This window comes from Scyliorhinus canicula, chromosome 6 (assembly GCF_902713615.1).
Source record: "Scyliorhinus canicula chromosome 6, sScyCan1.1, whole genome shotgun sequence".
In the NCBI taxonomy this organism is placed as follows: domain Eukaryota; kingdom Metazoa; phylum Chordata; class Chondrichthyes; order Carcharhiniformes; family Scyliorhinidae; genus Scyliorhinus; species Scyliorhinus canicula.
Genome location: NC_052151.1, coordinates 153,970,347 through 153,992,714, shown reverse-complemented (window position 1 = coordinate 153,992,714; position 22,368 = coordinate 153,970,347).

Sequence of the window (22,368 nt, the reverse complement as noted above, 5' to 3'; positions counted from 1 at the left end):
GGCCTAATACGGTGACGCACAGATATTCGGGGCCCAGAGAATCGCCGAAGCGGCGCCGGGCCCGATTCCTTCGAGAAAGTTGATTCTCCGCCCACGCGCCAAACGCGATTTAGGCCACGGGGCGGCAGAGAATCCAGCCCTCTAGCTTTGAGCACTCGCCAGTCATCCCTCATTAGATGGAAGCCTGTCTCGTAGCCATGTCCTAGTGGTGAGTGATGCTAGGATTGTTTCCACCCATTTTCTGGCCATAGAATTTGTGATGCATTTCCTTTATTTTTATAAATTTAGAATATCCAATTCATTTTTTTTCCAATTAAGGTGCAATTTAGCGTGGCCAATCCACCTATCCTGCACATCTTTTGGGTTGTGGGGGCGAAACCTACGCAAACACGGGGAGAATGTGCAAACTCCACACGGTTGTGATGCATTTACAAAAGTACTCAGTGATAGGTCAATTAACCCTATATTTCAGCACCAGCCCGTCTCTGGCTCGATGTATTCATTTCACTCTAATAGAGCAGATAGCGTTGGGGAGGTTTCTTCATTTCAAGGTGAGCTGCTGCCAACGTTATAGATTTTTCAACATTATGTAAACTGCGTGCCATGGCGCTAGATTATATGTGCCACAACAGCATTCAATTTGGCACAGGAGGACCAGTAAGAGCAGGAAAGTGGAGGTGGGGGTGGCGGAGGGGGTGGCAGGGGAAACTCTCGATGTAACATCTGCACTGCACTGCCAGTCACCATCCCAATCAGCATGGCTCCCAAAGAGTATGTGCGTCAGCTGTCAACAATGTATCACTGATGGGCTGATGGAATCCTGGTGATTCTTCAGGCTGCACAATGCAAGCCTGATGATCAGATTTTTGCGGTTGACTGGTACTGCCTACTCGGAGACTCGGCATGGGGTGAGGCTAGCTATCACTTCCATAAAATTGATAATAGTATCTTGTGATAAGGCTCACAAAGTGTATTCTATAAAACTACCTGAAATTGCATAGTACTACCATCACAGAAACAGGACTTTCTGCTTAACAGGCCTGTAACAACCCACATAGAACTTACGGGATGGGAATGGTTATGTTCCCCGTGGTTCTCGTGGAGTACAAGCTTCCCCACAGAGGGATGGGGAAGGCACCGACCAAACAGAGACTCGGTAGGGATTTACCGGGAAGTATATATGCCGTATTTAAACCAAGCGTCTTTATATTCCTTGATACGGACTCCCCGAGCCCTAATTAAAAAGCCCGTGGTCAGTATATATGCACCATACAAGCCTCCACCCACCCTACTCCATCTTACACTATCAACATATCTTTCTATTCCTTTCTTCCTTCTGTATTTGGCCTATTTCCCCTTAAGTGCATCAACGTTAATTTGCTCAACGTCTTCTTATTCCATGCAAGCTCCGCATTTTCCCGACTCTCTGGGTAAAGAGGTTAATTGTGCTGAATTTGATGATTAGATCTTGTACATTGTATTTATGAGCTATATTTTGGGATTACCCATGAGTGGAAACATCGGCTCTGATGTTTACAAAGAGGCAGGGAGGTGTGAAGTCAGCTGAGGAAGCGAGCAAAGCATGAGATAGGGACTTAATGCCAAACTTAATGGCAGGGCTTTATTATCAGTTTTTGGATTCATTTTCTGCCCAGCAACTAGCCACGTTGTCAGCCTGGCTAGTGGTAGGGAGGGATGACAGCCTTAGGGATGTTCCCTGGCAACCAGTAGGCAGTAAGGGTCAGCCATCACTGCTGGAGGAAGAGGGAAACCATTGCTAATAGGGGTGTTAGGAAGATTAAGATGGGTAAAGAAGAGACCGAAGGCTTCCGTGAGAGACTGGGTGGGTACCCCTGTTCGTCATGGCCCACAAAGAGTACTGAAAAATATATTTAGCTTATGGAGTCAAAAGCTCCTGCGTCCCTTTCACTGCTGAGTTTCCTCTTCCCTGAGAAACCAATGCAACGGCAGAGAATTTTAAGTTGCGCTCCCAATTACAAATTGGGAGTCCAATCTAAAGTGTTAGTTAAGGGTCTCAGCTCTTCATGGCTGTAACTTTCCATGATAAAACAAATGGTGGTCAGGTATGCACACTGTCTTGTAGACACATTCGACAAATTTAAGTTTATGACCCTCCCCCAACCCTCTCCTCTGGGATAATATTGATGCCATATTCTTCACATTTACCCTGTGAAACCCCTTCATTATTAAAGACCTCTACCATGTCATCCCCTCAGCCTTCTCTTTTCTAGAGAATAATCACACGCCATTCAATCTTTCCTGGTTGGTACTGCCTCTCAGTTCTGGTGTCAACAATTTGAGTCTTTTTTGCACCATCTCCAGTGCCTCTCCATCTTTTTTGTAATATGGAAAGCAGGATTGTTCACAGCATTGGCGTTCCTCAGTCTACAATGTGTAGTTCTCCACCTATTTACATTTTGCCATCATGGTGTCATGTAGATACTTAACTTGGGTCAAACATGGACAACAGAGCTAAATACCAGAGGTGAGGTGAGAGTGACTGTCCTTGACAACAAGGCAGTATTTAACCAAGTATGGGATCAAAGCGCCCGAGCTAAACTGGAGTCAATGGGAATCAGGGAGAAAACTCCGCTGGTTGGAGACAACGAAAGATGATTGTGGTAGTTGGAGGTCAATCAGCTCAGCTCCAGGACATCACTGTAGGAGTTCCTCAGGGTAGTGTTATAGGTCCAACCATCTTCAGCTTCTTCATCAATGACTTCCCTTCCATTATAAGGTCAGAAGTGGGATGTTTGCAGCATGACTGCACAATGTTCAGCACCATCCGCGACTCCTCAGATAGTGAAGCAGTCCATGACCAAATACAGCAAGACCTGGAAAATAACCAGGCTTGGGCTGACAAGTGACAAGTTACATTTGTGCCACACAAGTTCCAAGCAATGACCATTTCCTACAAGAGAGGATCTAACCTTCGCCTCTTGACATTCAATGGCATTACCATCGCTGAATCCCCCACAATCAACATCCTGGGGGTTACCATTGATCAGAAACTAAACTGGACTAGCCATATTAATACTGTGGCTACCAGGGCAGGTCCAACAACACTCAAGAAGCTCGGCACCATCCAGGGCAAAGCAGCTCACTTGATTGCTCCCCCTTCCTCAAACATTCAATCCCTCCACCACCGACGAACAAGATGGACTGCAGTATCTCGTCAAGATTCTTTAGACAGTGCTTTCCAAACCCACGACCACTACCTTCGAGAAGGACAAAAGCAGCAGATACCTGGGAACTCCACCACCTGGAGGATCCCCTCCAAGTCACTTACCACCCTGACTTGGAAATATATCACCGTTTCTTCACTGTTGCTTGGGCAAAATCCTGGTACTCCCATCCTAACAGCACTGTGGGAGTACCTACAGCCTAGGTAGCAGTTCAAGAAGGCAACTCACCATCACCTTCTGAAGGTCAACTAGGGATGGGCAATAAATGCTGGCCTAACCAGCGACGCCCATATCCGTAAATGATTTTTTTTAAAACTGCCTCCTAATTATAGTTCATAATTGATAATAAGGATTCATACATCTCCCTTCTCATTGGCTAGCCAGTGTATAGGTGATACGGTCTAAATTTAATTTCAAAGACTGAAAATTGAAAAATAATCAGTAAACCAGTTGGGACCGTAATTTCCAATGACCTTTAGTATCCCAGATTTAAACACTGAGCAGCATGCTAATAACAATTCTAGGCTTATGTTCAGAATCATTGTACTGAAAGAATTTTGAACGGTATTGTTTTCACAGGAAGAAACCCTGTAAATGGTTTCTGAATACTTAATTTAAAACACATTCTTGGTTTCTTTTCCCCCACTCCTGAAGTTGGTCGCTCATGCTGTAGGTGGGAATGTCTTACCCATAATTCATTCAAGTAGCCACTCTTCACGCATGAGCCTTGACTGTGAAAGCATCACAACTGAGCTTGGTCCTGTTCTCACACAACATCCTCAAACACAGTGGGGGTCATTTTGAATTTGTGCAATAAAGTATAATGGGTAATTGCCACCTTGTTTTGCATCTTGATTTTTATTCCTCAACACTCAAGAAGCTGAACACCATGATGCCATTCTGCATCCCATCCACCACTTTAAATATTCATTCCCTCCACCACCTGCGTGCAATGGCTGCAGCGTGCACCATCTATAAGATGCGCTGCAACATCTCACCAAGCCTTGTGTGACAGCACCATCCAAATCCATGACCTCTACTGCCTAGAAGGACATGGGCGGCAGATACATGGGAATGCCATCACCTGCCAGTGTCCTTTCAAACCACGTACCACCCTGACTTTGAATTATATCATTGTTCCTTCACTGTTACTGGGTCAAACCCTGGAGCTCATCCTTCACAGCACAGTGGGTGTGTCTACATACCATTTGGACTGCAATAGTTCAAGAAGGCAGCTCACCAGCACCTTCTCAAATGTAATACGGGATGAATAATAAATGATGACCTTGCCGGAGTCACACATCTCATAAGCTTTTTAAAAACCCAAATTTAGCAAGCCTGCCCTGAGTGAGCCTTATAAACAATCAGTGTGCATATCCTTGGCATGCTAGGTGCTTTCCAACCATACCGTAACGCTGTAAGTGCATCAGGCATATAGATGGCCTCAAAGAGCTGTACTCAGTACTACCGGGCATCGTAAACCCTACTATATAGGTTTAAACTGAGGAGAAATCTTTTCTGACTACGCAGCATAACCTGGGGAACAATACCTCAAACTAAACAGGTTGTGTGTTAAAGACCAATAGTGCCTCGAGGAAAACTACAATTATTTTACTGAAATAGAATTTTACTATTAAGGCAAACTTCCATTCAAAGGGCTAGCTGTTCTTTGAATTTCAAGGAGGCAGTGCATAAAATCACATTCATTAACAGAAGTTGGGCATCACGTTCTGATTTTAAAAATCAATTTTATCTGACAATAAATAGCCCATTTGACATCATAAAATTTGTGTCAAATTTGTTTCCCACCATCACGTACTTACTCGGTATTTCTTCAAGAATACTTGGCTGAAATGAAAATTCAAATTAGGAGTTTAGAATAAGGGGAACCACAGTGCAGAACAACTGATTAAACCGGTGTCAGCAGCTGGAAGCTCCTCTCTTTTTTTCCCCTCTGGTTTGTTCGAGCCTAACCACAGTTCAGTAATCCAGCCCTCTAATCTCAGGCCTGTCAAACATTGCCTGTGTCCAGTGGGGTATTTAATGTGCAGAGGAAGAGAGTTACTGTGTGTCGTTACTTGTACACTCCTTTTTGAAATGCAGTGACTGCTGTTAATTATACAGTGATATTGGGCCTTCCCCTTGCTGTCTCTAGGGGTCATATTAATTCTGATCAGTGATGTTTTCCTTTACAATTTCACTCACTTCCCCAGCCTGTCGCTTGACCAGCCCTTTTCCCGTCCAGCCATTGTTTCTCAAGGAAATGCAATGATGAGCAAACAGCAGAGGGTTTTTTCCTACTGTGACACTAATGGGCTATTAACACTGTTGCAGCCATCCTGGAAGCATCCATTTTGTCGCAGCCTCTGTATTAAAGTAATATATCTGTTTCTGCCCGTATGTTTTCAGTGTAGTGTGTCCGTATGCTCATATTAGTGAATCTTCTCCCAACTCATGATAAGAGCAAGCTCCTTAAGAAAGCTGTCAAGGCATGGACACATATACACAGACCATGGAACAAACATTAAGAATGTTAGAATATATCATTGTTGACTTATCTTCCCCCAGTTCAATGCATACATCCGCATACACGTAGATATATATTCACACATATGCACACAGGCATATATTCACACATATACACATAGGCACTCTCGAACTGGCAAATCACATTGTGATGCTGAGCTATTTACTATCATCCCTGTTGAAGGAATCATAGAATCAAAGAATATACAGTGCAGAAGGAGGCCATTCGGCCCATCGAGTCTGCACCGGCCCTTGGAAAGAGCACCCTACTTAAGCCCACAGCTCCACCCTATCCCTGTAACCCAGTAACCCCATCAAACCATTTTACACACTAAGGGCAATTTTAGCATGGCAAATCCACATAACCTGCACATCTTTGGACTGTGGGAGGAAACCGGAGCACCCGGAGGAAACCCATTCAGACACGGGGAGAACATGCAGACACCGCACAGACAGTGACCCAAGTCGGGAATCGAACCTGCGACCCTGGAGCTGTGAAGCAACAGTGCTAACCACTGTGCTACCGTGCTGCCCATTTTCAGCACTGATTTACGATCACTCCTGGTCTAGATTTTAAACTCTCATCTTTGCTTTCAAATTACTCCATGCTTTTTCCCCTCCCCATCTCTATTAACCTCCATCCCTGACACACTCAGAGATATCCACGCCCCAGCAATTCTAGTCTTTTGTGTCTCCTCAATTTTAATCACTCCATCACTGGTAGTCGTGGCTTTAGCTGTCTGGGACTTCAGGATTGATTTCACTTATGTGGAAAGAACATAGAACATAGAACAGTACAGCACAGAACAGGCCCTTCGGCCCTCGATGTTGTGCCGAGCAATGATCACCCCACTTAAACCCACGTAACCCGTATCCCCGTAACCCCCATTAACCTTACACTACGGGCAATTTAGCATGGCCAATCCACCAATAACCAGAGAAGACATTTAAAGTAACTGGCAAAAGAATAAGATGGAAGATTCTTTTTTACAGATTGATTTGCCATGATCCAGTGCGGTGATTGAATCAGATTCAACGGGAACTTTCAAAAGGGAATTGGATAAGTTCATTATTATGGCCACAAACAGATACACAAATACACACATACATACAAACATTTACACACAGGTGCGTACACACACACTCTATGAGCGCTGAATGAAAATCAGCAAAACTCCACCGGAATGATCCAGGCATCTGAATCCCATCTTCAGGAGACAAGTGGTGGCTCAGGTCACTGTGTAGCTGCTGGTATATTTCTCCCCTGCTTCCATCCCAGAACTCTTCATTGGAGTCAGCAGCTATCACTTTAATGGCTATCACTTAGCAGCAAGAATCCATCCTTGAAGGCAGGTGGGGAGATGATGGGGTGAAGAGCATGTTGGAGGAACAAAATCCGTTTCTGTTCCTGGAGAATACTGGAAGGCCATTCACAGACATGACGGCCAAATGTGTGAAATCTACCAGACCTTGTACCTGCGAGAATCCAACAACGACCCTGATTTCCCTGGCTCTCTCAGACTGATTGTCAGGATTTGTGTGAAAATGGATGTATTAACTGGCCCTCCTGACGAGGTCATTAGTCCCCCACCCTGAAGCAGCTATGTGTGGCTGATTGGGAGATGCCTTACGCAGTCTCCGTGAAACCCCCAAATAAATCCGAAGTACAGAGGTTAAGGATCATGGTGACATTTAACGCCGCTGGCATCAGGTGACCAGCAATGCCAGTGGGGTTCATGTCATCCACCATCATGGCACAAAGGTCAGTGATGGCCACTTGGGAGATGGACAGTCTTTGACGACACTGTCTCTTTGACACCTGGAGGGAGTTCATCCTCTGTCTGCACCCTTTCTACTTCCTTATCTGAGCCTGTTTGTGTCCGTTCTGCAGCCTTCTTCTGCTTCCCCGTTTGGAGCTGCCTTTGTAGATGGACATCAGGTTGCTGCTGTTTGGATCCATGCGGCTATCTCTCCCTCCCTCTCAGGTTCTTGTCCTCACTGGAGAACCTGCTTCCTCAATGGACGATGCCTTTGGGCATTGCTGAAGGGCCATTTTGCCACTTGCTCCCTCAATACTGCCTGCCCTCTCAGGTCCCTCTCAGTTGACCCTCGTGTCATGAACTAGATGACACGATGGAGGCTTGACTCCCTGACACCTTAACTCCCTCTTCCCTACGTTAATCATTCTGAGTGTGCTGCTAAGGTGACTGCAGGTGACCTGTCCGACCCACGGCTGCTGAAGGCAGCAATAAACTCAGTTGCTGCCTTTAAATACCTGGCGGGATTCTGATGCCCACTGTTACAATTATAAGATTTATTACATTATTATGTTTTGCACTGTGTCCCAGAGTGATCAGTTCTCTCATATTTTAAGGGATTGCCCCTTATTTTGACTGTTTTGTCCCTGATAATGACAGCCTGTCGGAGTGCAACAGGTGATTAAGAAGGCAAATGGAATTTTGTCCTTCATTGCTAGAGGGATGGAGTTTAAGACTAGGGAGGTTATGTTGCAATTGTATAAGGTGTTAGTGCGGCCACACCTGGAGTACTGTGTTCAGTTTTGGTCTCCTTACTTGAGAAAGGACGTACTGGCGCTGGAGGGTGTGCAGAGGAGATTCACTAGGTTAATCCCAGAGCTGAAGGGGTTGGATTATGAGGAGAGGTTGAGTAGACTGGGACTGTACTCATTGGAATTTAGAAGGATGAGGGGGGATCTTATAGAAACATTTAAAATTATGAAGGGAATAGATAGGATAGATGCGGGCAGGTTGTTTCCACTGGCGGGTGACAGCAGAACTAGGGGGCATAGCCTCAAAATAAGGGGAAGTAGATTTAGAACTGAGTTTAGGAGGAACTTCTTCACCCAAAGGGTTGTGAATCTATGGAATTCCTTGCCCAGTGAAGCAGTTGAGGCTCCTTCATTACATGTTTTTAAGGTAAAGATAGATAGTTTTTTGAAGAATAAAGGGATTAAGGGTTATGGTGTTCGGGCCGGAAAGTGGAGCTGAGTCCACAAAAGATCAGCCATGATCTAATTGAATGGCGGAGCAGGCTCGAGGGGCCAGATGGCCTACTCCTGCTCCTAGTTCTTATGTTCTTATGTTCTTATGTTCTTATGACTGAGCCCGGGAGTCTCCCCTTGTATTTGCCTCTTTTTTTGTGAGCGTAGACACGGTGCCCCACCTCTCACGGTCACCAGAATACCCCGCGGACTCCCAACTCTTACGAAAACCAGAACGTTCCCCCATGCCGCCCCCCCCCCCCCCACCCCCCCACCCCCCCCCCCCCCCTCACACACACGGTCAAAGTGTCCCTTTAATTTGTTGCAGAAGATGTGGTCACCCTGCTTTAATCTGTGGTTTAAATAAAGAGGTTCATGTGCCTATTCTGAAATCTACTCAGCGACAAGCCTGGTTTGGCTGAGCAAGGTGTGAAGTTGCCAAACCTGGGAATAAGGGCAGCTGCGTTAACAGTAAGTAGGCGTGCAAGCTCAAAGCATTTGATCAGGAGAGAAGAGAGAGAAAAAGAACAGCTGTTGGAGTGGTCAGCAGAGAGAAGATGCTGCCTGTTCTTTGCAAGCATGCAAATGGAGCAAGATGCGGGAGGGAGACAGTCTCTAGGCAAAGAGATGCTTTCTGCAACCATCAAAGGAATCCGGGAGATTACCCTGATGTTTCCAGTAAGGGGGATATTGGCGGTCTGTACATTGTCAATTAAAGGGGCAATTCAAGCTATTAAAAAGGCAATGCACTGTAACTTTAAGCAGCTCGAGTATTTTAACGGCTGGGAAGGCAGGCAAGGAGCTCACAATTCGGAATTTGTAAAACCAGGGTAGGATGGAAGGCCATGGATGGAGCAAAGAGTGTGGAGGTAGGCTTCTGTAGACCTCCAAAGGCCTCATTCCACATCCTTGGAAAGCTGCAGTTACACAAGTGCTTAGACCATGTGAAGCACCCCTGACATTCTCTTGGGCCTACACCTCCTCAGGAAATGAACAATCATGTTCAATTACTTGTTAGGTTTCAGTTGCAAGCTCCCAATCTTAATGGCACTCATAGTATAAGAAGAACATGTGATATGAAATATCAATTTATTTGGAACAGCAAAACACAAGCCACACGTTAAATATATTACTCATGATTAGCCTACTGTGTTTACTGTGATTTTTAAAAACCATTTATGAGTGCTTTGGCTTGGTACACCCCCGTCACTGGCAGCTGAATTGGAGGCAGGCTGCTGACTCAGTTGCCCCATTGCCCTGAATGACCTTGGCGGGCATCATCTGTGTGTCAGAGACTGTGAGGGTCGAGACCGGGTGGGTGAGTCCTGCACAGTGGTAGGAAGCAGTTGCAGAATCGTCAGAAAATCCTCTCAGTGGCAAAGGGGGGTGGAAGCTGCTGTCATCATCAGGAATCTTCTGAGAGGAGCAACCAGATACAGATAGCACCACTCATTCACCAATGTGAAGTTTGCTTGGATGGATGAGCAGCTAGCAGAGACGTCAAGTGCCTCATTCATCTCTCACGTTGGCAATGCCCAGCTGAAGTCACTGGTCTGTAGAGGTGACTGCCAATGTATGGGCTCACAGGTCTGAATGCAGCCACAGTAACCCTTGAATGAGCTCCAAGAGCTAGAAGGTACTATGTGTTCCAGCTGAGGATGACCGCAGTGTTCATACTTTGCATGGATTCCTCTACTGTACTGACCCGGATACACATACCCTCTGGAAGCTCTGCCAGATCGCCACTGATGGCCCAACCTCCTAAAGGACTGGTGGGATTCTATGATTCTATAATTCTATGATATTCTATTCCATATTCTATATATTCCATATTCTATATGGCTGAGGTGTACATGTTCCTCCCCAACATCACTCGCCCATGTCCCCAACACTTTGCAGGATTTCTCCCTCTTAGGTGTGCCTGCTGTTCTACTTGATCCTAAACCCAGCTTCGATGGGCACAGGTCTCATTTGGCTCAAGAGCCAATTGTGTACCATCTTCCAGCCCCACCATATGCTTGCCCACCCATATACATTCATTGATACACTATCTGTGTGGAGTCTGCACGTCCTCCCCCTGTGTGCGTGGGTTTCCTCCGGGTGCTCCGGTTTCCTCCCACAGTCCAAAGATGTGCGGGTTAGGTGGATTGGCCATGCTAAATTGCCCGTAGTTGTCCTAATAAAAGTAAGGTTAAGTGGGGGGTTGTTGGGTTACGGGTATAGGGTGGATACGTGGGTTTGAGTAGGGTGATCATGGCTCGGCACAACATTGAGGGCCGAAGGGCCTGTTCTGTGCTGTACTGTTCTATGTTCTATGTTCTATGAAGATTCACAGTGGCTTTCAAAGTACTTTGGAGCATACTGAGGTTATCAAAGGTGCTATCTAATCCAAGTCTTTCTTTACTTTCAATCAGCATCACTAAAACAGACTAATGGTCATTTATACAATTGTTATTTCTGGAGCCTTACCGTGCATTACTTCGCTGTTAAATCAGTTTTATGTTATGATGGTGCAGCACTTCATGAGCTCTCATGTGCTTTGTAATGAGATGAGGAAGTGAAAGGTACTGTATAAAAGCAAATTCTATCTTTCAGAAACTACAGTCAATTTGACAAACCTGAACTCTTATTAAAATGTTCAAGCCAATCCTTGGACATATATCCAGTTATTTCATAAATTAATCAATTTATATCTGTTTTAGCTGTGAATTTTACAGCACATCCTATTGTGGGGGCTGGGAGGTGGCATCAGTGAATGTTTTTCCAGGGATAGAGAATTCCAAGGCGGTAGGAATGTTGTGGCTGAATGTTCCAACCCTACCTGGATGTGCAGTGCAAGCTCCGAGCATGGAAGGTGTGCCCATCTGGAGTTGGACTTTCTCATGCTGCTACACAGGGAGTATCCCCTGCCTCCTCCCAGATGCAGGAGGCAAATAGCAGAGGCTAGTGCTAGCCGGTGCCTGTTTTGCTTCTCTCTCGTCGCACTCACATGCAAACACCAGCATGATTGCTAAATAATGCTGAAGAGCAGAAACCTTGGCCAATTCTGCTCTCACTGCTGATCAGACGAAATCAGTTAACTCAGCTCAGACCAGAGTCTAAATATCTCTCTGGTCTGTATGACTCAAACTAGCTGAGCAATTGAGGGAGTAGTTGGCATAGAACTTTAAGTGCTTCTTTATATTTACTGCTCAGCAAAGTAGCTGTCAAATGGTTGTGCGTATTGCCATTGGCAAGTCCTTCAGAGGTGATCCAGCAGAATTGTTGTCAAGGTAGATCAATGTACGAAAAACAATCTCTTCTCTGAATTACATTTTTCAATAAGGTCACCTAACCATTTTTCACTTCAGCAGAGAGGTCTTATTGTTATTAGATTAAATTAAATATTAGTCTCTAGTGTTTGGCAGAGATTTATGAAGAGATTGATATGGATTTGCACAGCTCTCAGGCTGATTAAATTAAAGATGCCGGGGGACTTGTGTGAGACTGCATACTTTGAATTAAATGAAAGCATTGCATCACAGTGCATTCTAATTTAGCTTCAATTAAAGAAAGTATAAGAAATAGAGAAGTACATCAATATACAAACAAAGAGAGAGGGGAGAGAGGGAGGGAAAGATAGATAGATAGATAGATAGATAGATAGATAGATAGATAGATAGATAGATAGATAGATAGATAGATAGATAGATAGATAGATAGATAGATAGATACAATGAAACTATTTAAGCTGTTCTTAAAACAAATGACTGTGTTTATGAATAAGTTCTAGATTTCAGATGATTTGGATTAGTAAGGATGCATTAATAAAGATTGCCTTATCTTTAAGTGTCCTTCAATACAGCAATTTGTTTCTGTATTCGACACACCATGCCCATCCTGACCACGAAGCAAAGGAACTTCAAGTCCGCAGAGGGTTAACCTAAAATGTGAAAGAATGAAAGAAAAGTTGCAACAAAATAAGCAAGATTTTTAAATGCATTATAAAGTCATCCTTACACTGCCATAAATCAAATTAATGGCAAATGGGTTTCATATAATCTATACACTTATAAAAAAAAACATGAGGAAAGCCAGAAGCTGCTGTGAGGTGAGAACTGCCTTGGCGTGTTGAAGGGGAGGACTCCTAATAGTCCAGGTGCGCAAAAATGCTTCCTCCCCACCATAAGACCATTACCCATACAAAATTCCCATCCTCAAATTCAGGGCTAGGATCCAACCCCCAAGTACACGGGGGATCTAGGATCGGATGCCCCCCCACCACCACCAGCTTGTTTGCATTCTAATGGCCCATTTTCCCAGGACAATAGAACTCCAATCAAGAAACCGGTACAGCCACAGACTGATCAGTGCCACTCCCTTCACTCAGAGAGCCCACCTGCCAAGGTCAATGACCGCTAAGGACCCACTCAGCCACCAACGCACCTGCCCCTTTATTGACCGAAATCGAAGACAGTGATCAGAGCCCTGTCAAACGATTGGGTCCAAGGTTAAGAACCGCCCCAAAGAACGTGAAATCCCAGAGGGATAAAAGAGAGCACAGCCGTGTGTTCTGTCTCTTTTGGATCTGGCCTGTGCCAACCCAACTGTAGCAGGAACAGCCAGCCAAGTTCAAGACCAACGATCGCTTCCTGATGAGTGAGCCCAGCAGAGACAGAGCCACTTTCTTCAAAACAGCCAAGTGAAATTCAGATAAAGGGCTTATCCATTTGCACAGTGCCGGTCACCCTGAAGTTAAGTATAGGTCATTGTAGATGATAGGTGTTGTTTAACTCGTAGTAGATATTGTGTTTGCATGTTGAGATAACTCTTGTGTATGTAAATAAACCATCTTTTGAACTAACTGGTTGTGTGGTCATTTGATCGATATAAGGGAAGGCTTGTGGTTCACCAACATCATTAATATTAGCAACAGTATTGGCGTCGCTGTTGGGATCGAAAACAAGCAACATCATCAGTGATCACTCTCTCCATCTATACTTCTAGCGCAACATAATATAAATGTTCCCCTTTTTTTAAAAATGCACTTCATCCAAACAAACACTTGAAGTTACTTGTGTCTGTGTTGACATGGGATGTTCACACATCTATGATTGTGTGCACACAATGTTCAGATGAAGAGTTAAACTAGGGGCCCACTTGTCCTCTCAAGTGGATATGAAAGGGCTGGATTTTCCTTTGGGGTTCAGGACCCAGATTTTGAAGCCATTTCCATGTCCTGATCCTGCTCTGAGGGGGAAACAGCCGTGGGATGTGATCTTATCAAGAGGCCCTATTGGGCCAGAACCTCCTCACGGCATGCTGTGAAACCTGTCTTCGCCTGCCACTCTCTGGGAACAAAATATCTTGATTATCTCACCATCATCTTAAAGACCAGGCGAGATTCTCCGCAAATGCGGAGAATCGTAAAGGCTGCCGTGGGACAGGCCGTGACCCACGGCAGCCTTCACGCCCACTTCCGGGGCCGATTCTCCCCCCCCGGGCGGGGCTAGGAGCGCGGCCCCGTGCGTCACGACCGTCGTCAAGGCCGCAAGCCAAGCGTCACGTCGGCTGACGCGGCCGATGATGTCAGCTCCGCAAGACGTGGCGGCTTGATCTTGCGGGGCGGAGGAGGGAAAAGAGTGTGTCCGTTACCGATCACGGGCCTATGCCCCCCTTGGCACGGCCGTGGTACTGCCGTGCCAATCGGGCCCCCAGATGCCCCAAATGGGCATCTAGCGCCCGTTGCACGACGGCAGCAAGCAGGTGTGTTTGCTGCCGTGTTGAAACGGGCGTGAAGGCCCGGCCGCTCGGTGTCATCGGCCTCGGAGAATCGCCGCTCGCCGTAAAAAACGGCGAGCGGCGATTCACGGCGTGGGTCGGGCGTGGGGGAGTGGGAGAATAGCTGGAGGGCGTGAAAAATGTCGGGAGGCCCTCCTGCTATTCTCCCACCCGACGTGGGGGGCGGAGAATGGCATTACTGAACTCTGGGGTTACCCTATCATGTGTGCCTGACCTCTGCCTTTCCTGATCTGCACTTTCCCTGCCCATAGTGTTTCAATATAACAGCCACAATAATGGTTACTGTCATCGGGTCTGAACTTCAGCATCCCAAATCCACCTTCTCTAATTGGCCAACAAACTCATCAAACAACAATGTGCCTATTCAGATTAAAATTAAGCAGGCTACTGGAATCCTTAAAATACGCTTCAGGTGCATTCTCTGGCAAGGTTTCCAGAATAGTAGCCATGTGCTGCATGCTGCACAATAAGAGGGGCTCACAACCTGAGGGGGCAGAAGCCAGGCCTGTAGCTCTAAGATCTGAGGAGAATGAGGACCAGGAGAAGAAGGATTCTGTCTAAGCGCATGGATTTGATACGGAGAAAGCGAGCAGCAGTGGCATATCAGCTGAGGGGCAGGCCCATGTAGCCATGGTTGTAGGAAGGAATTATCGGCAGAAGCCCTTTAATTCAGAACAGGTTCTCCTAGGTTCTTGAAAGGTTACAATTTACATCCATCACTGCAAGTCCCCAGTGAGCAACTTCCACATAATATACCTTTAACATGGAAACTACACTTTGGGAAATGCCCACCCCCCAATAAGACAGAAAACTAGCAGTACATTCTGAAAGCCAGTGCCATCAACATGGCTGAAACCACGACCATCGTAACCCTTGGCCTCAACATAAAGTGCACAAGCGCTCCTTGAGAAGCTCTTCACAACATGGATCGTGCCCATATATGTTAGAGGCTGGTAAGGGGCTGGAGAGAATGCCACCTTGTGCCTTGTCAATCTAGGTCCCCTATGCTGGGTGTGCCACTCAGAAGCATGACTTTACACCTATGACCTTCAGCTATGATTGTATGTGCTGACAGTACTGCAGTGACTACACATTGTGCAGGGCAATTCCACACATATTCACCACTTTTTCCACCACCTTCCACATTATCTATCGGCCACTGGTGTCCTGTGGAGTGCCTGACGTCTGCAACATGCAATACTTCCAAACCCCTCGGCTCCCTGTGACCTCGCAGCCTCTACTACCTTGATGAAAATGTTTCAGTGAAGAAACTAGACAAGCATGTTTTCCCAGAGCATAAATGGCATCTTGACATATTTAAAATTTACTTACGTCACTGTGTAACAATCATATGCAGCTGACTGCTTTTCAGACGACGCTCATGATCAAAGTGCACCCGATAAACTGGATTTAATCTTTGAAACTGATCATTGATCCACCCTTAAAGACAATCATTGGACAATGAATGTTGCAAGGAGCATCTCAATCTGCAACCCTTTCTGTACTTCTACCTTATCTGGAGGTCTGAAGAAGGAGGCAGCCTTCTACTGTCAAATATACCCGGACACGCCGTGTTCTCGATGGCCTCAATGAGAGATGGGCTTCAGCATGCAGTCTTCAGTGCAACTTCCATGAGCCACCTTCATTCTGTAAACATTCTCATTGAGGATATTTGTGTGCAAAAGCAGGTATAAACATTTCTGGCAATAGTTATTTGCGTTTAATTGTGAATTAGTCAAAATTATATGAAGTGAAACCATGGGAAACCATCGGCGATCGAGGTGATACAGCATCCTCTACTCACGAAAACTCCTCAATAGTGTCCCTGGTATTGCCTCAGAAGAGGAGGAGGCAGGCTGCTCCAGACTTATGTTATATAGAATTGAGGAGCGTGATGACCAGCCTCGTCGTGCAGTAAACTGTTGGGGGCCTACTTCATACTGTGGCCTCTGCATTTCCATAGGGGGTGCCCTTGTCAGTGGAACAAGTAGATAATGGTTAGGGCAGAGGGGCCTGGGGAGGTAGAAGGTGAGATGCTCTCAGAACCTTTTACCCTCTTCAGTAACCTCCACAGCCTTAGGTTAGCCATCATGTGGGTTTGGTGGATTGGCTGCTGGGCTGTAGCAGGCATCCAATCCAGCAACCGGTGTGTGACCAGTGCGAACGTCCTGCTAAGGGAATGCAGCTCCTCTTGTATTCCGTGGACGTCAGTAATCATACCCTGTGCAGCCTGCTCCAGGCCACTGAGTGAGCCTTAAACACTTTGCAGGGAGTTATGCTGCTCTTGCATCCACTCCAAGTGATGCTGCCGTGATAGTGGCTAATCTCTCGTGGTTGGAGCTCATGTGGTTGAGCCCCCTAAACAAGGTAGACCTCATCCCTGTCATGGCCTTCTCCATATGCAGTGCGTGAACTTGTATTGTCTCAGGGAACTATCCCAGATGTCCACACATCTGCTAATGATGCTTCTAATACTGTGCCTTGGACATGGCCCCTGAGGTCCTACCTGCATGTCTATTGGAGCATCATAATGACTGTCCTCCCTCCTCCAAGGGGAACTGTGCACAGATGTCTTTGACAGCATCTCCATCGCTATAGTATGGTGTTCTTGGCCACATTCCTCCAATTCTAAACGTACACTATATCTCAACAATATGTTCTTATCGTGTTGGCGGAGTGTGGGCTAGTCAGATGTGATATTTATCCTCAGGCGTCTCTTCATCCTCCTGGAGCCTCAGGAATGAGGTGACATTGGATAGCATAGGGAAGGGGGGGGGGGGTGGTGGCATGGGGAGAATGAGTGGGTCTGGGAGCTGTGTGATGAATGTTGGAATTTCAGATGTATTATAGGTACTGAGTGCAGTAAGGGTTAAAAGCCTGAGTTAGTGTGTGAGTGACTGCTGCAGTCATGTTTTTTTAAAATCCTAGCTTGAAAGGCAAGTATATTTTGGGAGCCAGAGGTACAATTAAACCATTGTAAAAAGCTTGGGCTAATGGAATTTTATTTTGATTAAGGGGGTTCCCTGTGGAGTTCATTAGATTTCAGCTTGGTAAGATGATGCCATTACTGAGTGGAGCCAAGTTATCAGGCATTTTACAGAAAGCAGGGCAGTTCAGTTCTGATGTGAATGAAGCTGTGTCCAGAATTCGATCAGTCTCTCTTTCACTGCGGTTCAGTTAAAAGAGATTAACAGACTTTAAAGCCGTGCATACTTGTCTGAGAACAAGAGGGAGCTGAACCAAGCTGGGAAACAGCCTCTGAAGTCATACAGCCAGAATTTCTGCATTGGTCTGACAGGAGTCAGCTCTTATCTTGAAAGCAGTATCAAGAGATCTCTCTTTCTCAAAGAACATCTCAGTTAGGCAAGTATTCCTATATGCCATTAACAGGTAAAGTGGATCAAGAGCTAAAATGGATTTGTTTCTTGTTGTTTCAGTGAGAATAAAGATAGCAATTAAGGGTATTGTATTCAAGGTATTGAGTAGTATTATTTAAGGGTTAATTGTAAGTTTTTTGGTTAAAGATATTAATACAGTGTTAGTCATAAAGTTTGTTTTAATATACCATAGGGGCTGTTTAGCACACTGGGCTAAATCGCTGGCTTTGAAAGCAGACCAAGGCAGGCCAGCAGCACGGTTCAATTCCCGTAATAGCCTCCTCGAACAGGCACCGGAATGTGGCGACTAGGGGCTTTTCACAGTAACTTTATTGAAGCCTACGCGTGACAATAAGCGATTTTCATTTCATTTCATTTCATAATCCTATTTCTTTGTGTAATCACTCCTGGAGCGAAGTATCTTTTCCTGACAGTCTTACAAAATTAAAATTAAATATTGAGGTTTCTGGCCAAATATTCTGTTGGAGTCTGGTCTGGGAGCATAATACCTGTGCGAGACACAAAAGAAGGTAATGAGATGTAGCCCTTTGCATAGTGAGAGCACATTCTGATACATACCATTACCTTTAACCTTTAACCATAATCATGGTGCTCTATCATTCAACCCAACCGTCATAATGCTTACCAACGTCCCCCACTCATTCCCATGACCATTGATTGCCACATGCCAACTTTGTGCCATATCTTGCCAACCCATGCTCCTCTACACTTTGCCCTTAAATCCTCCATGCCAACTCATCCAGTATCGACAACTGCCAGATCACATGACCAATGCTAAGATTAAATAAAATTAAGGGCGGGATTCCTCTGGGTCGCACCACCCGGCAACTGGAAATTCCTGCCCGAGGTCAATGGTCTTTACATGGTTCACGTCCCGTCAATGGTGACCTTGAGGCGGGCGGGGAAGAAGAATATCGCCCAAAGTTCTAAGTATCTAGTCCAGACTTCACTATATTAAAAACATTCTCGTCGGTTATAGCCCATTCAACACATTTATATTCCTTCAAGTACTTATAAAACAAATATTTGTATTTATACCCCACATCAAAGATAACTAATCACTTTATAACTACTTGGATCTCTCAATCAAACTGTGATAATGATAAGGTGTGAAAGAGGTCTAGCAGTGCTAATATGTTAATGGTAACTCTCAAGCTTTTTTCAACAAACAGCTGTTAAAATTGCCAGCACTTATTATTTATTGACTGAGAGACACAGCAGGATGTGTTTTTTAAATTTAAAGAGCAAGGGATTGAAATGATTTGACAGTTTCACAGATCTTATCCACATTTTGTGCAAATGTATGTCTTCTCCTTCTCCAAAAAGGTACCTAACCTCTCCAAAAATTTCCGGTAGGTTTCGATGTTTTCCTCAAATTCATAAATCCCACAAGTCGTGTTTCAAAAACCTTGGTGATGAATATTGCTTCTGACTGAAGGCAGTTACAGTTTAAATGTGCTGCTACCTCTGTTAACTTTGGATGTGTGAAATACATCCCAACCATGTTCCCATCTCCCTCCGGGGAAATTTTGGGTGCCGGATATAGGGGCTCTAGCGCCATTTTAGCTGAGGTGTGGAGTCCTTCTTTTTCCACAAAACTTCGAGCCTACGTGTAACTGTTAGGGAATGCAGTAGGTTTTTGCCCTTTTCATCAATACTAAAGAAATGCAATTAGATTTTTTCTTTTAGATGCTCATGTAAAAATGTTTTAAGATAGCCTCACCTTATGTATCATCATAGTTAAATGTGTGTGGGTCTCACCAATCCGTCTTCGCATTCCCTTCCTGGCTCAGGGGTAGGCATATGCACCAGGCCCAAATCCTGGCTCAATTGTGATGTGAGTTTCCAGCTCCACTAAACCCCAGGCTGTGATTGCCAATTCCACCAGCTCCCAAACACATTTAGTATTTGGACACATTAGTAATGGTCATACTCCCAGCTTTGGATGGAGCGCAATGACAGGAAAATCACAGTAAAGAGCAGGTTCATTAAATAACTCCATGATGAGCTTCTCTGCATACTTACTCCTGGTTACAATGTTCAATACAGCGGTCAATCATCCTTAAAACATTTCGCAAAGTTGACTCTCTAAACTCACGGTAGATTTCAACTGAGGTTGCATTTTTATCATTTAGGTTTCAATTTTATGGCTCAAATATAATTTCTGATGTCCCGTGGCGGCCATGGAGTGAGTGGTCACACATTTGGTGGCTCCCACTGAAGGTGGATTTTTTTGGTCCTTCCTCACCCAACTGACATGGTAATTGAGGGCAAAAGGTACATGAGTGCCCAGAGAAGGTAATATTCCTCTGGTGAGGCTGGTTTATGGATCAGAAGATGAGAAGGCAGCTAGAGCAGGAACGTTTTGTGATGCGCTACATGTGAAGATGGCGGAAGGCAAAGAGTTGGTGGGGGGGGGGGGGGGGGGGCAGCACTGTCCACGGAGCAGCTGGTGGAGATTTTGAATAAGAAATTCCAGCAGCAGAGGAAAGAAGTTTTGGAGGATTTGTCCAAGGTGGTGGGTCCGCTCAACGGCAGTTGAGTGTGTGGAGCAGAGACAGGAGGCTTGGGGCCTGCCGATCCAGAAGGTGGAGGAGTCGGGGTTGGCAGAGCATGAGGATCGGCTGGCCTCTCTGCAGACGGAGATAGGGATGGTGTTGAGCAGCCAGAAGAGGCTAAGAGAGAAATTGGCGAACCTTGGGAACCACTCCAGGAGGCAGAATTTGAGGATTGTCGAGATGCCTAAGGGCACTGAGGAAACGGAGGCCGCCAAGTATTTGGTGAATATGTTTGAGAGGTTTGACCGGCTCCTTGAGGTAGATTGGTCGCAGAGAGCACTGAGGAGGAGGACGCAGATGGGGGAACAGCCAAGAGCAATGGTGGTGAGGCTGCATCGATCTTTGGACAAAGAAAAATTTCTGAAGTGGGCGAGGCAGACAGAAATGGACCTGGGAGGTGAGTGAACTGTGGATCTACCATGATCTGGGCACAGATCTTGTTTAGTGGAGGACTGGGTACAACCGGATAAAGGCGGCGCTCTTTAAGAAGGGGGTGAAGTTTGGGGTTTTGTACCCTGCTCGCTTGTGGGTGACATATCAAAAGCAGGAATTTATTTTGACTCGCCAGAGGAGGCTATGGACTTTCTGAGAGAGGAGTGTGAGTCCATTGAACTTTGGAGACGAGTTCTGTGTTAATTGTGGGGCAATTTGGAGTGGGTTTCGATGGTGGTGTTTCTCTTTATTGGTGGTTGGGAGAAATGGGCGGGAGGGGTGGACTAGAGGGGGGGGGGGGGCAGAAGTCAAAGGTCTTGGGCGAAGGCCACCACGGGTTAGTTAATGGGAGTGAATCATAGAATCATAGAATTTACAGTGCAGTAACCACACCTAACCGTTGGACACTACGGGGTAATTTAGCAAGGCAAATCCACTTAACCTGCATATCTTTGTGAGAGGAAACCGGAGCACCTGGAGGAAACCCTCGCAGACAGGAAAGTACAAACTCCACACAGATAGTCACCTGAGGCTGGAATTGAACCCGGGTCCCTAGAGCAGTGAGGCAGCAGTGCTAACCACTGTGCTACTGTTCCGTGGTTGCCAGGGGTTGGCAGGAGGAAGGCATGGTGGGGAGGGGTTGGTTTTTCGTTTGGTAGTGAGGGGGCAGTTGCTGACATGGATCTGATTGGTGTGCTGCAATTGGGAAGGAGGAGAGAGCAGTGGACACCTGAGGGCAGGCCTGAAGCGGAGCGTGACGAAGGCCGGGACCGGCTTAAAAAGAGGTATGGCTAATCAGCAGAGGAGGGGGCAGAGAACAGGCTGATCACGTGGAATGTGAGAGGGCTGAAGGGACAGGTTAAACGGTCATGTGTTTTCACGCATCTGAGGAGTCTGAAGGCAGACATTGTGTTTTTGTAGGAGATGCACCTGAAGCTGGGATATCACGAAGCTAAGGAAGGAATGCGTGGGGCAGGTGTTTCACTCAGGACTGGACATGAAGATGAGTGGGGTGGTGGTGTTGGCTAATAGGAGGGTGGCTTTTGCGTGGGGGTAGTTAAGTGATGGTCAGTGAGAAGTTGGAGTGGATGCCGGTGGTCCTGGTGAATGTGTATGCCCCGATTTGGGACTAGGTGGACTTTATGAGGTGGCTGTTAGGGAAGATTGTGGACCTCGGCACGCATTGGCTGATTATTGGGGGCGATTTCAAAAGGGTCCTGGACCTGAGTTTGGACTGGTTGCGTCCTGAGTCGTCGAAGGTGTCGGCAAGTGGCAAGAGGAAATTGAGAGGGTTCATGTAGTGCATGGAGTGTTTCAGAAGGGGGGGTGGGTATGGATGTTTCGGAAGCCAAAAGAGAAGGAGTTTTCATAATTCTCATATGTGCACCGGGTGTATTCCTGGATCAATTTATTTGCAATGGGCAAGGCGGGCATGGCCAACTCAGAGTACTCGGTGATTGTGGTTT